General features: G+C 37.7%; 1 protein-coding gene across 1 annotated transcript in view; it reads left to right on the top strand.

Annotated features, from left to right (window-relative positions):
* The window catches only part of CCDC7 (coiled-coil domain containing 7), a 387,945-nt gene that overhangs the window by 149,175 nt on the left and 225,636 nt on the right, over positions 1-13,134 (top strand). The window lies entirely within an intron of this gene.

The following is a 13,134-nucleotide window of genomic DNA, read 5'->3' as shown; positions in this document are numbered from 1 at the left end:
CCTTGACAGCTTTCAAACTGTTGCTACCAAGCTGTATGTCCATGGGCTGTTTGCTAAACTGGATATTTATTTATTTTTTATTTATTTATTTTTTTTCCATTTTATTTATTTTTTCAGCGTAACAGTATTCATTCTTTTTGCACAACACCCAGTGCTCCATGCAAAACGTGCCCTCCCCATTACCCACCACCTGTTCCCCCAACCTCCCACCCCTGACCCTTCAAAACCCTCAGGTTGCCCCAACCTCCCACCCTGAGGGAGACAAACCATAAATGACTCTTAATCTCACTAAACTGGATATTTAAAGGTGGGGTCTCAGTTTGCAGTTGCCCTTCAAGCTCTCCTATAGCCCAGCCTGCTGATTTTTAAAATTCCAGGCTTTAAGACCCACTGGTTTCCAGCAGCTCATGTGTGGGCTTGCAGATGGAGTTTATAATGCATCAGTGAGAACTGAATCCATTTTATGCCCTTTGAGAATCCTTTCTGCCACTCTTGTGATCTCTTCCTTATCATCATCATGGAACTCCTTCCTCACTACTATGTATACTGTAAGAGAGAATTGATTATCTTTGGTAGTGTCCTAGACAGCTGGGGGAACCCAAGTGCCCCATCCTTACTGTCTAGTAACTACCAGTCTCTTTTCTTCTGTTCCCTTATCTTCTCATCTCTGTTTTTACGAGTTTTACTTTTTAAAAACTTTTACATATAAGTGAAACCATATAGTATTTGTCATTCTCTATCTGGATTATTTCACTTGCAATTCTGACTCCAAACTCATCCAGATTGTCACAAATGACAAGATATCCTTCTTTCCAATGTCTGACTATTCCATTGTATGCCTATACTACATCTACTTTATCCACTGATGGACATGGGTTGTTTCCATGTCTTGGCTATTTTGAATATGCTGGAGTGACCATAGGTATGAAGACGTTTTTCTGAGATACTGATTTCAATTCCTTTGGATATATGCCCAGGAGTGGGAATGCTGGATCATATGGTAGTTCTACTTTTAATTTTTTGAGGACATTACATACTATTCTTCATAATGACTGTACCAGATTCCATTCCTACCAATAGCATAAAAATGATCTCTTTCTCCACATCTTTGCCAACACTTATATCTTATCCTTTTGACAATGTACATTCTAAAATGTGATATTTCATTGTGGTTTGATTTGTATTTCTTGGATAATGTTGAGTACCTTTTCTTTTTTCTATTATTTAAATTCAATTAGCCAACGTATAGTACATCTACAGTTCTTGATGTAGTATTCAGTGATTCATCAGCTATGTGCAACACTCAGTGCTCATCATATCATGTGCCCTCCTTAATGCCCATCGCCCAGTGACTCTTTCCCCCAATTCCCTTCCCCTTCAGCAACCCTCAGTTTGTTTCCCATACTTAAGAATCTCTCATGGTTTGTCTCCTCTGATTTCTTCCCATTCAGTTTTCCCTCCCTTTGCTTGTGGTCCTCTGCACTGTTTCTTATATTCTACATATGAGTGAAACCATATGATAATTGTCTTTCTCTGATTGACTTATTTCACTTAGCATAATACCCTACAGTTTCATCCTAGTCACGTAAATGGTAAGTAGTAGTCCATTGTATATATGAACCACATCTTCTTTATCCTTTCATCCGTTGAAGGGCATCTTGGCTCCTTCCACAGTTTGGCTATTGTGAATGTTGCTGCTATGAACATTGGGGTGCATGTGCCCCTTTTTTCCACTACATCTATATCTTTGGGGCAAATGCCCAGTAGTACAATTTCTGGGTAATAGGGTAGCTCTATTTTCAAATTTTTGAGGAACCTCCATACTGTTTTTCAGAGTGGCTGAACCAGCTTGCATTCCCACCAACAGTGTAAGCGGATTCCCCTTTCTCTAATCCTTGCCAATATTTGTTGCTCCCTGTCTTACTAATTTTAGCTATTTTAACTGGTGTAAGGTGGTATCTCATTGTGGTTTTGATTTGTATCTTGGTGATGCCAAGTGATAAGGAGCATTTTTTCAAAGTCTCTGTTGGCCATCTATATGTCTTCTTTGGAGAAGTGTCTGTTCATGTCTTCTGCCAATTTCTTGACTGGATTATTTGTTTTTTGGGTGTTGATCTATAAAGACCTTGGATACCAGACCTTTATCTGCTATGTCATTTGTGAAAGTCTTCTTGCATTCTGTAGGTTGCCTTTTAGTTTTGTTGACTGTTTCCTTTGCCTTGCAGAAGATTTTATCTTGATGAAGTTCCAAGAATTCATTTTTTTATTTTGTTGCCCTTGCCTTTAGAGATGTGTCTAGCAAGAAGGTGCTGTGGCTGAGGTCAAAGGAATTGCTGCCCATGTTCTCCTATAGGATATTGATAGGTTCCTGTCTCATGTTTAAGTCTTTCTTCCATTTTCAGTTTATCTTTGTGTATGGTGTAGGAGAATGGTCCAGTTTCATTCTTCTGCATGTGTCTGTACAGTTTTCCCAACATCATTTATTAAAAGGACTGTCCTTTTTCCATTGGATATTCTTTCCTGCTTTGTAAAAGATTAGTTGACCATAGAGTTAAGGGTCCATTTCTTGCTTCCACTGGTCATGTGCCTGCTTTTGTGCCCATACCATGCTGTTTTGTGACCACGGCTTTGTAATACAGTTTGTTTTTTTTTGTTTTTGTTTTTAAGATTTATTTATTTGACAGATAGAGATCACAAGTAGGCAGAGAGGCAGGCAGAGAGAGAGAGAGGGGAGGAAGCAGGCTCCCAGCCAAGCAGAGAGCCTGATGCGGGGCTCGATCCCAGGACCCTGGGATCATGACCTGAGCTGAAGGCAGAGGCTTTAACCCGCTGAGCCACCCAGGTGCCCCTGTAATACAGTTTGAAGTCAGGCATTGTGATGCCCTTCCCTGCTTTGGTTTTCTTTTTCAACATACCCGTGATGATTCGGGGTCTTTTCAGATTCTGCACAAATTTTGGGATTGTTTGTTCCAGATCTTTGAAAAATGACAACGGTATTTTAATAGGAATGATATTGAAAGTGTAGATTGCTCTGGGCAGCATAGACATTTTAACATTATTCTCCCAATCCATGAGCATGGAATGTTTTTCCATCTCTTTGTGTCCTCCTCCATTTCTTTCATAAGTGCTCTATAGTTTCTTGAATATAGATCCTTTACCTTTTTGGTTAGGTTTATTACCAGGTATCTTATTGTTTTTGATGTCTTTGTAAAGGGAATCAATTCCTTAATTTCTCTTTCTACTGTTACATTGTTAGTGTATAGAAATGCAACTGATTTCTGTGCATTGATTTTGTATCCTGCCACATTGCTGAATTGCTGTATGAGTTCTAGTAATTTTGGGGTGGAGTCTTCTGAGTTTTCTACATAAAGTCATGACATCTGCAAAGAGAGAGTTTGACTTCTTCTTTGCCAATTTGAAAGTCTTTTATTTCTTTTTGTTGTCTGATTGCTGAGGCTAGGACTTCTAGTACTATTTTGAATAAAAGAGGTAAGAGTGAGATTCTCCTATCATGTTCCTGATCTTAAGGGAAAAGCTGAAAGCTTACCTGAAAGAGAGAGATTTGCTGTGGGCTTTTCATAGATGGCTTTTTATGATATTGAGATATGTTCCCTATATCCCTACACTCTGAAGAGTTTTAATCAGGAAATGATGCTGTATTTTGTCAAATGCTTTTTCTGCATCGATTGAGAGGATCATATGGTTCTTGTCCTTTCCTTTATTAACGTGATTTATCATTTTGGTTTATATGTGAGTGTTGAACCACTCTTGCATCCTAGGAATAAATCCCACCTGGTCGTGATGAATAATCTTTTCTTTTTTCCATTTTATTTATTTTTTCAGCGTAACAGTATTCATTCTTTTTGCACAACACCCAGTGCTCCATGCAAAACGTGCCCTCCCCATTACCCACCACCTGTTCCCCCAACCTCCCACCCCTGACCCTTCAAAACCCTCAGGTTGTTTTTCAGAGTCCATAGTCTCTTATGGTTCGCCTCCCCTCCCCAATGTCCATAGCCCGCTCCCCCTCTCCCAATCCCACCTCCCCCCAGAAACCCCCAGTTTGTTTTGTGAGATTAAGAGTCATTTATGGTTAATCTTTTAATGTACTGTTGGATCCTATTGGCTAGGATCTTGTTGAGTACTTTGGCATCCATGTTCATCAGGGATATTAGTCTGTAATTCTCCTTTTCAAAGTGGTCTTTTGTCTGGTTTTAGGATCAGGGTAATGCAGACCTCATAAAATGAGTTTGGAAGTTTTCCTTCTGTTTCTATTTTTTGAAACAGCTTTGGTAGAATTATTATTTCTTCTTTAAATGTTTGGTAGAATTCCCATGGGAAGCCATCTGGCCCTGGACTCTTGTTTTTTTGTTTTTGTTTTTGTTTTTCTGGGGAGGGGGAGTTTTTGATTACTGCTTCAATTTCATTTCTGGTTATTGGTCTATTCAGATTGTCTATTTTTTTCCTCTTTCAGTCTTGGTAGTTTAGAAGTTTCCAGGAAGGCATCCATTTCTTCCAGATTGCTTAATTTGTTGGCATATAGTTGCTGATAATAATTTTTTAAAAATATTTTATTCATTTATTTGAGAGAGAGAGATCACAAGTAGGCAGAGAGGCAGGCGGGGGATGGGGGGAAGCAGTCTCAGGACCCTGAGACCATGACCTGAGCCGAAGGCAGAGGTTTAACCCACTGAGCCACCCAGGCATTCCAGTTGCTTGTAATAATTTCTAATAATTGTTTCTATTTCCTTGGTGTTAGCCATGATCTCTTCCTTTGCTTTTATGATTTTATTTATTTGGGTCCTTTCCCTTTTCTTTTGGGTAAGTCTGACCAGAGGTTTATCTATCTTATTCTTTTAAAGAACCAGCTTCTAGTTTCGTTGATCTGTTCTATTGTTTTTCTGGTTTCTGTTTTCCTGATCTCTGCTCTAATCTTTATTATTTGTTTTCTCTTGCATGATTTAGGCCTTATTTGCTGTTTTTTCTCCAGCTCCTTTGGGTGTAAGGTTACCTTGTGCATTTGGGCTTTTTCTACTTTTTTGAAAGATGCTTGGATGGCTATGTATTTCTCCTTTAAGACCAACTTTGCAGTATCTCATAGGTTTTGGACCGACGTGTTTTCATTCTCATTAGTTTCCATGAATTGTTTAAGCTTTAATTTCCTGGTCGATCCATTCATTCTTTAGCAAGATGCTCTTTAACTTCCAAGTGTTTGAATTCTTTCCAATTTTTTTTCTTGTGATTGAATTCCAGTTTCAAAGTTTTGTGGTCTGATAATATGCCAGGAATAATCTCAGTTTTTTGGTATCAGTTGAGACCTGATTTGTGATTCAGTATGTGGTCCCTTCTGGGGAAAATTCCATGTGTACTTGAGAAGAATAAGTATTCTGTTGTTTTAGGGTAGAATATTCTGTATATATCTACGAAGTCCATCTGGTCCAATGCATCATTCAGAGCTCTTGTTTCTTTGTTCATCTTCTGCTTAGATGATCTTTCCATTGCTATGAGTGGAGTGTTCAGGTCTCCTATTCATGTGTTATTCATGTATTATTCCTACTATTACTCTATTACATACACTATTCATGTATTATTATCAATATGGATTCTTTATTTTGGTTAATAGTTGGTTTATTTGTTGGAGACATAGATATTGACAATTGTTTAATTTTCTTGTTGGATAAGCCTGTTAAGTATGATATCGTGTCCCTCTACATCTCTTACTACAGTTTTTGGTTTAAAATCTAATTTGTCTGATATAAGAATTGCTACTCCAGCTTTCTTTTGAGGTACATTGGCATAGTAAATTGTTCTCCATCCACTTACTTTCAATCTAGAGGTGTCTTTAGGTTCAAAATGAGTCTGTGTAGATAGCATATGGACGGTTCCTATCTTCTTTTCCAGTTTCATACCGTGAGCCATTTCATGGGAGAATTTAGGCCATTCACATTGAGAGTAACTATTGAAAGATAATTAATTTAGTGCCATAATATTGCCTGTAAAGTCCCTGCCTCTCTAGATTGTCTCTATATTTCTGGTCTATATTACTTTTGTGGTCTTTTTTTCTTTTGTAGAATCCCCCTTAGTATTTTTTGCTGGGCTGGTTTGGTCATCACATATTCTTTCTGTTTCTGCTGGTCCTGGAAGCTCTTTATCTCTCCATCCTTTCAGAATGACAGGATGGGTAAAGTATTCTTGGCTTATGTTCTTCTCATTTAATACACTGAATATATCCTGCCCAGCTCTTTCTGGCTTGCCAGGTCTCTGTGGACAGGTCTGATGTTATTCTCATGTTCCTCCCTCCATACATAAGAAATGTCTTCCCTGTAGATGCTCTCAGGATAGCTTCCTTGGTTCTAAGATTTACAAGTTTCACTATTATATGCTGGGGTATTGGTCTATTTTTATTGATTTTGGGAGAGATCCTCTCTGCCTCTTGGACATGAAAACTTTGTTTCCCTCTCCAGATTAGGGATATTCTCAGCTATGATTTAATCAAATATACCTTTTGGCCCTCTTTCTCTCCACCCCATCGTGTACCTCAGTAATTCTGACATTGGTTCATTTCATGGCATCATTAATTGCTTGACACCTTTCTTCATGGGCTATTTGTGTCTTTCTCTCTTTTCTTCAGCTTCCTTCCTTCTCATCAGCCTGTCCTCTAGATCACTTATTTTCTCTTCTGCCTCCTTTCCCCTAGCCATTTGAGCATCCAATTTAGATTGTATCTCCTTCATAGTGTTTTTAAGTTCGGTCTGATTTGATCTCATTTCTGCCCTTAGAGATTTTGTATTGTCATTTATGCTTTTTTCAAGCCTAGCTGTTAACTTTATAATTGCTATCCTGAATTCATCTCTGACATCTTACTTATATCCATATTGATTACCTCTATGGTAGAGAACATTGCCTCTGATTCTTTCTTTTGTTGTGAATTTCTCCTTCTAGTCATTTTTCCCTGAGAAGGATGGGTAAACCAACGAGCAGAATCTAAAATATCAACAACCCAAGCAAAATACACACCAGAAAAATCCAAAGTGGTTGGAAGCCACCACAGAAAAGCAAGCAAAACCATCATGAAATAAAACAACAAAAAAGGGGATGGGGAAGGGAGACTATAATATCATAGGGTGCAGGGTGATCCACTTGTTCCGTTATTGAATTTTGGTCTCTCCATTAGAAGATAATACATCCCAAAATGGCAAAGAAAGCAAAACTTTTATGTCTGTGTGTATGTGTATACACACACACACACACACACACATATATATATATATACATATATATATATGATAGAGAACTAAATATATTGAATGAAAGGACTAAAATGAAGCATATATCTATAAAATGTAGATGTAAAAAATAAAAGTTATAAAGCAACTTAAAAACATAAGTTGGTAAGATAAGAATCTAGTTGAAATGGGGAAAAGGTAAAAAAAAAAAAAAGAAATGGGACAGTTTAGATTGAAAGATAAATGAGTCTTGAGAAAACACTTGTAGCTCAAGATACTATTTTCCCCTGGTGCTAGAGTTTTACAGTCTTGTGGAATCCATAAAGTTGTATTGTACAAGTGCTTCCAATCTGTCCCTAGGGGAGGGGCCCTGCTATGCTTCCTCTCTGATTTCCTTGACTCATGGATTTGCCCCACCCCTTGTCAGGAGTCTGGGCTCAGTGTAAGCTTATTGTCTGTCTGGTTTTTGTGCCCTAGAGGTTTTCTGCAAAAATGGTCAAGCCCATGATCTCTGGCCCAGATCTGAGAGATCGTTGACCTTCCCTCTTCAATAAACCCTTTAGGACAAACATTTTTCATTTTTGTGTGTGCCAAACTCTGCAAACTCTTGCTGTGTGCATCACTGCAGTCCTCCTGGGGGGAAATCCCAGGGACCTGTGAGCACCCCTGCCCTTTGTGTCCTTGGGACTGCCAGCAGTTGCAGGCTTGTGCAAGCAGGCACCCTGCTCCACTGCTCCTGGGTCATGGCTGGGTGCCGCCCTACTGTCCTTTCCAGGACCACCACCACCCTGAGAGCTATTGCCTGGTCATGGCCACAACTGTTTTGCCCTCCCACAGGATGGTAAATGGCCCACACATTCCAGTCCTTTTCAGAGTGCTCTGACAAAGACTGGTCACCCGACAACCCAAACTATGAATCCCTCCTGGGCTCACTGATCATAACCAGTTTCCTGGCTCCACTGCTTGGGCACTCTACCAATTCAGGCATCCCTGTTCATCCTGTGTCTCCTGGGATCCTGAGATCACAGTTACCCATCTAGAATTCTGCCCTTTTCATCCCCTGAGCCCCTTTCAGAAAGGGATTCTTCTCATTTGAGCAGATTTCAGAGGGTTCTGATTTTGTGCTCTGGTGTTTTATCACTTTTTAGTAGCCAGCATATGGGGGATCCCTTCCCCCCTCCATTTTTCTTCCCATATGTCCCCACAGATTCACAACTCCACACCTCCTACCTTGCAAAAGCAGTGCTTTTCTACTTGTAGAGTTCCAGCTATATTTTCTTACCTCTCAGGCTGAATTCCTGGGTATTCAGAATGGTTTGGTAGTTATCCAGCTAAATTCAAGTGACCAGATTAAATGAGGTTCCCTACTCTTCTGCCATCTTGCCTCTTTCTCCTGAGTACCTTTTCTTGTACCTGTTTATTTCTATGTCTGCTTTGGAAGAATGTTTATTTCTGTTATTTCCCCCTTTTAAAATTGTGTTGTTATTTTGTTGTTGAGTTTCATGAGTTTATTATATTTGGATATTAGTCAGATATGAAGTATGGAAACACTTTTACCCATTCTGTAGACTGCCTTTTCATTTTGTTGACTTTCTTAGCTGTGCAGAAGCATTTTGTTGGGGGGAGTCCTAATTGTTTATTTTTTTATTTTTTTATCTTTGCTTTGGTGTCAAAGGGGAAAAAAAACATAGGCAAGTCCAATGTCAATGAGGTAACCTCTTTTGTTTTCTTGTATGAGTTTTGCAGTTTCAGCTATTAATATCTAAACCTTTAATGTATTTTGAGTTGGATATTATAGATGGTGTTAAATAAGATAGGGGTCTGGCTTCATTATTTAATTTGTGGTTAATATTTCATAAATACCATTTATTGCAAAGACTGTCCTTTCTCCATTGTATATCCTCAGCTACTTTGCTAAAAATTAATTGGATAATATATGGATGGGTTTCTTCGTGGGCTGTCTGTTCTATTTACCAGTGTATTACTTAAATGTCAGTATCATGCTGTTTGGATTGCTATAGTTTTGTGATGTAGTTTGAGTTCAAGAAATGTGATGTTTCCAGCTTTATTATTTCTCAATATTTCTGTGTCTAGTCTAGGTCTTTTGTAGTTCCATACAAATATTAGGATTATTATTTCTATTTCTGTGATAAATGGTATTGGAATTTTGACAGAGATGCATTGCATCTGAGGATCACTTTGGGCACAATAGACATTTAAAAATACTGAGTTTTTTCAATAAAAGAACATTGAATATTTGTATAATTTCTTATGTTCTTCATTTTTTTAATCCAAGTTTTGTGATTTCAGTGTACAGATATTTAACCTCCTTTGTTAAATTTATTCTTAATATTTTATTCTTTTTGATGCTACCATAAATGACAATGCTGTTTATACTTCTTCAGATATTTTATTGCATAGAATGCAGTGATTTTTGTATATTGCATTTGTATCCTCCAACTTTACTGAATTTTTATATTTTATGTATAAAAATATAATTTTTATATTTATATTTTTACATTTTGATTTGCATATGTTGAGCATTCTCAGATTAAATCTCCCTTGGTGATGGTGTATGATCTCTTAATGTACTGTTTAATTTGACTTGCAAATATATTTCTCTACCTATGTTCATCAGAAATATTGGCCTGTTATGATCTTTTTTGTAGTATCCTTATCTGGTTTTGGTATCAGAGTAATGGTGGCCTTGTAAAATGAGCTTGGAAGTTTTACTTTCTCTCCATTTTTTTGGGAAAGAGTTTAAAAAGTATTAGTATAAATTCTTTTTTAAAATGTTTGGTAGAACTTACCAGTGAAGCCATCTGGTACTAGACTTTTCTTTTTGGAATATTTTTTATTACTAATTCATCTCCTACTTAGTAATTGGTCTCATCAGATTTTCTTCTCTTTTCTTTTTTAAAGATTTCATTTATTTATTTGAGAGGGGGCAAGAGAGAGAGAGAGAGCACAGGTTGGGGCAGAAGCAGAGGGAGCTGAGCAGGGAGCCTGGTACAGGGCTCAATCCAATGACCTGAGATCATGACCTGAGCTGAAGGCAGATGCTTAACTGACAGAGCCACCCTGGTGTTCCTGATCTCATCAGATTTTTCTTTTTTTTCATGATTCAGTCTTTGAAGGTTGTATGTTTAGTATGTTTATAGGAATTTATCCATTTCTTCTAGGTTGTTCAGCTTACTGGTGTATAATTGTTCATAGATATGTTTGACTATCTTTTCTAAATTTGTGTTTTGTAATGTCTTCTGTGTCATATCTTATTTTACTTGTTCTATTCCTCAAATGAGTGGCTGAATGGTAAAAACAGACAAAACCCAAGTATATGTTTCCTATAGGGATTTGTTTCAGCTTTCAGGAAACAGATGAACAGAAATAGAAACAAGGAGAAAAGACATTTTATGGAAATAGGAACCAAAACAGAGAAGTGGCTATACCTATATTGAACAAAATGGACCTTAAGCTAAAGAATGTGACAAGAGACAAAAAAGGCCATTATGTAGTATAAGGGATCATTTCATCAAGATTATATAACATTTGTAAATATTTATGCATCTAACATAAAAGCAACTAGATATATAAAACAAAAACCAACTGATCAGAAAGGAGAAGTAGAGACACAGTAAGAGTAGGTGACTACCAAGAATGAATTATAAAGAAATAAAAATCTGAATGAACCAAAAATGAATAAGGAGATTGAATCAGTTATAAAAATCCTGAACCAAAAAAACCCTAGGAACAGATGACTTCACCAGTGAATTCTATTACACATTTAAAGAAAAACTGGTGAAATCCATTTTAAACTCTTGTTAAAAATCAAAAAGTATATAACACCTCTAAACTCATTCTAGGAGGCCAGCATTACCTGGATTTCAGAAATAGACAAAGACAATTTAAGCAAAGAAATGTACTGACCAGAATCTCTGATGGATATAGGTGTAGTTTCTCAAGAAAATATTAGCAAATCACATTCAACAGAACATTAAAAGGAATATTCATCATGATCAAGTGGATTTTTATGCTTAAGTTGCAAGGATGGATCAAAATATGCAAAAAGGCTCCACCGAAAAACTGTTAGAACTAGTACATGAATTTGGTAAAGTTACAGGACACAAAAATCAAGATATAGAAGAGTGGCATTTCTATACAGCAACAATGAAATGAACTATCAGAAAGAAATTAAGAAAGAAATGTCATTATAGCATTAAAAACTACTTAGAAATAATTTTAAACAAGGAGATAGAAGACCTGTACATTAAAAACTATAACACATTAGGATGCCTGGGTAGCTCAGTGGGTTAAAGCCTCTGCCTTTGGCTCAGGTCATGATCCCAGGGTCCTGGGATCAAGACCTACATCAGACTTTCTGTTCAACGGGGAGCCTGCTTCCCTTCATTTCTCTCTGTCTGTCTCTCTGCCTACTTGTGATCTCTGTCTGTCAAATAAATAAATAAAATCTTAAAAAAACCTGTAACACATTGATGAAAAAAATTGAAGTAGACACAAAGACATGGAAAGATATCCCATGTTCTTGTATTTGTGAAAATGTCCATAGTACCCAAAGTGATCTACAGATTCAGATCAAGCCCAATCAAAATTCTCTTTCCCTATGAAGATTACTTCCTCTTCAGCTTACCCTCTGCTTTAAAAAAAAAAATTAACATATAGGGGGCACCTGGGTGGCTCAGTGGATTAAAGCCTCTGCCTTCAGCTCAGGTAATGATCCCAGGGTCCTGGGATCAAGCCCGGCATCAGGCTCTCTGCTCTGCAGGGAGCCTGCTTCCTCCTCACTCTCTGCCTGCCTCTCTGTCTAGTTGTGATTTCTCTCTGTCAAATAAATAAAATATTTTTTAAAAAATTAACATATAATATTAGCTTCAGGAGTATAGGTCTGTAAATCATCAGTCTTACACAATTCACAGCACTCAGCAAGGCACATACCCTTCCCAATGTCCATAACCCAGCCACCCTATCCTTCCCCCCAACCCCTAGCAACCCTCAGTTTGTTTCCTGAAATTAAGAGTCTCATGGTTTGTCTCCCTCCCTTGTCCCATGTTGTTTCATTTTTTTCCTCCCTACCCCTCACAGCACCCTCCCACCGTGCCTCTCAAATTCCTCATATCAGAGAGATCATATGATAATTATATATCTCTGATTAACTTATTTCACTTAACATAACACCCTCTAGTTCCATCTACATGGTTGCAAATGACAATATTTCTGGGTTTTTTTGATGGTTGCATAGTATTCCATTATATATATATATATATATATATATATATATATATATATATATATATCATATCTTCTTTATCCATTCATCTGTTCATGGACATCTAGGTTCTTTCCATAGTTTGGCTATTGTGGACATTGTTGCTATGAACATTTGGGTGCACATTCCCCTTCGGATCACTACATTTGTATCTTTAGGATAAATATCCAGTAGTGCAATTTTTGGTTTATAGGGTAGCCCTATTTTCAACTTTCTTAAAAAAAATTTCATCTCATTTCATTGTGTGTGTGTGTGTTCCAAAATTCATTGTTTATGCACCACACCCAGTGCTCCATGCAATACATACCACCTTAATACCCACCATCAGGCTCACCCAGCACATCACCCCCTCCCCTCCAAAACCCTCAGTTAATTTCCTAGAGTCCACAGTCTGTCATGGTTTGTCTCCCTCTCCGATTTCCCCCAACTCCCTTCTCCACTCCATCTCCCAATGTCCTCCATGTTATTCCTTATGCTCCATAAGTAAGTGAAACCATATGACAATGGACTCCCTCTCCTTGACTGACCTCCCTCAGCATAATCTCCTCCAGTCCCATCCATGTTGATACAAAAATTGGGTATTCATCCTTTCTGATGGAGGCATAATACTCCATATCTTCTTTA

Source organism: Meles meles, chromosome 7, assembly GCF_922984935.1.
Source record: "Meles meles chromosome 7, mMelMel3.1 paternal haplotype, whole genome shotgun sequence".
Classification (NCBI taxonomy): domain Eukaryota; kingdom Metazoa; phylum Chordata; class Mammalia; order Carnivora; family Mustelidae; genus Meles; species Meles meles.
Note: the sequence above shows the minus strand (reverse complement) of the source record. Positions and strands in the feature narration are given on the sequence as shown.